Here is a 2,832-nt window from a genome sequence, read left to right as displayed (position 1 = left end):
AAAGAGCAAGGATGTCAGGAATATAAGGGCTTGGTCCACACTATGAGACACTGTGCCTGAACTAAGGGGATTTCAACTAATCCAGTGACCTGGGAATGAAAGAACATGGGATCAAACTGGAAGCTGTGAATGTGGCTGACAATTGGGGCAGAAGGAGAAGCCAAAGATAATGGCACTTGCAATTGTCTGCATATCATACACTGGCTTTTTGTGATCATATTTTTTGTGGATGCATACCTTGCTAAATCTGGATGGATGAAGGGTGGGCTTGGACTTCCCACAGCTCAAAGTACCCTGCCCTCTATTTGGACTGGTGTTTGAGTGGAGAGGTTTATTTGCGGAGCAAGAAGAATGTGGGAGGAGGAAGAGAAGTGGAACGTTTGATAATTATTATTATGAAGTAATGGAAAAATCAATAGAAAATAACCAATGAGGACATTGGAGCTAGGAAAAAAAACATTCATGTGAGTTGTTGACTCAGACCAAAAATTATTTTACAGAAAAAAAAAACACATAAAGGGGTTGAGTTACTTGGAAAATATGACTCACGTAATTGGGAAGAAGATTGGGGTTTTTATTTTGGGTCTTCATGGGGCTGTATGAGCAGCATTTTAGGACCTGTATGCTGGATATTTCTGGGGGTTAGTAGGGAAGAAACCTGGCTAGGAGGAGTTTTATGACATAAGTAGAGCCTTGATGATGTCACAAAGCTTTGGTTGGGGGTGGCAACTCTGTTCCACATGAAGCACTAGTCTTCTGTGAAGGTGGGCTTACTATCTTCATGGTGGCTGAGGAGCTCAGTTCAGCTCTTGGGCTCCACAACTGTTCAACCGAATTTCCAGAAGTTGGAATCTAGAGAGCCAAGATATTTTCTTTTGGTAAATATGTTTAGGAAGCAACTAGGACCTCTGTAGTCAAAGAAAGGTTTCTTTCAAATCTGCTCTGGGTCCAAAATTTATGTCGTTAACAGCTCCTATATTTGATAGCTGGGGGACCGTTAATGTCGGGTATTCTCCCCACTCTATCTTTGCTAAACATGTCCAATTCCTCAGTCCACTTAAATGGCAAAGATCCTCTTTGTCCATATGTGTTTTAAAAGATAATTATTTCTAATAGGTGCTGTTGCACAGATTAATGTTTCTTTCTTTTGGCAGTTTGACTCACAGTACTCACTTCTCTAATGAAGATACAGAATATCTTTATGTAATCAACCTGGATCTGGATCAGGAGACACAATAGAGAGAGCCAGTGGACTGGAGTGCCATGACCTTGGGCAGGTGGTTATAGATCAGCCAACTAACCAGTAGCTTGAGTGGTAAGGAGAGGAGTGGCTGCTCTTTGAATTCTTTGCCATCTGTTCAGATATTTCTTTCTCACTTTAGGTATAGGCATAGCTTCCTCTCTCATTGATATAGTAAGTCAGGAAGTAGGTTTCTCAGTAGAGGTCAATTGCATTTTGCAGCAGGAATATGTCTCTGATACACATATACTGAGCTGTAGACAAGAGTTTGATACTTTTCCTATTAATTTCTTAAGAACATATTCCATTTAGGTATCCAAATCTATTCAGCCCTGCCTTTTTCACCTGCTCCAAAGTTATTCCTAAAAAGAGCCTTGACCTCACATCCTCACCTTCTTATCCTTGCAGGCACTTATGGTGGAGGAAACCACTTTGTGTCTGATTTAAACTGAAGAGTTCTTCCTATGCAGAGATTGGCAGCTATGAAGCCCAAGCACAGAAACAGAGCCAAGAGACAGTGGAACAGGAGTGCTGTGGCCTATCTCAGAAAGTCTACCGCCATGATGAAGATGCCACTCAGTATGAGTTGCATGCCACATCTCCAGAAGAAGAATGGGCCATCGCTCCAGAAGCAAAAACTTAGTAAGCCTTTTGAGGCCCTGGAGAATATTGTTGGCCGCAGAATTTCTCATGGCTGGAAGGAAGCCAATGAACCAGTCACCCATTGGAAAGCCATCATTCTAGATCAACTGCCAACATATACCTCTCTCTATTTGTTGAAATATGATGGGATTGATTGTGTCTATGGCTTGGAGCTTCATAGTGATGAAAGGATTTTAAACCTGAAGATCCTGCCTAATAATGTGCCATTTCCTCAGGTGACAGACACTCATCTCTCAAACACCATAGTTGGCAGAGCAGTGAAACATACATTCATGGGCACAAATGGCTCTAAGAAAGACTGGAACGGGATGGTCCTAGAAGAGGTGCCAATCATGAAGACCTGGTTTTATATTACCTACAAGAAAGATCCGGTCTTGTACATTTACCACCTCCTGGATGACTACCTGGAAGGCAACCTCCACATCATGCCAGGCTCTAAGGAAGAGTGGAGTGGCGTGGTCCCAGATGAGGTGCAGGCCATAACGACCTGTTTCTACATTGTCAACGAGAATGATCCGGTCCTGTACCTTTACCACCATCATGATGATTCCATTGAAGGCAACCTCCACATCACGCCTGAATGTCCTCCAGTAGAGGTGTCTTTGGAATTAGGCAGCGATTCCTTGGAGGGCAAAAGAGTGCAGTACAACAAAAAAGATGGAACCCAAGAGATAGGTAAAATTATTTGCCAAGTTCCCAACAAACCTTCTGTGTATTTCATCAAGTTTGATAATGACTTCCATATCTATGTCTATGATTTGGTGAAGATCTGTTAAAGTGAAATTCTCAAAATTTGAGGGGCAGACTTAATGCTCTCTTTGGGAATGTGTTTTTTCAGAGATACCTCAGGTCTTCTATGAATCCTGGTATCTTTTCCAATGGATTATTCTTTCTCAAAGAATAAAAATTTGTTAACATGTTGTGTTATT

The sequence above is a fragment of the Microtus pennsylvanicus genome, assembly GCF_037038515.1.
Source record: "Microtus pennsylvanicus isolate mMicPen1 chromosome Y unlocalized genomic scaffold, mMicPen1.hap1 SUPER_Y_unloc_3, whole genome shotgun sequence".
NCBI lineage: Eukaryota > Metazoa > Chordata > Mammalia > Rodentia > Cricetidae > Microtus > Microtus pennsylvanicus.
This window is presented reverse-complemented; position numbering follows the sequence as displayed.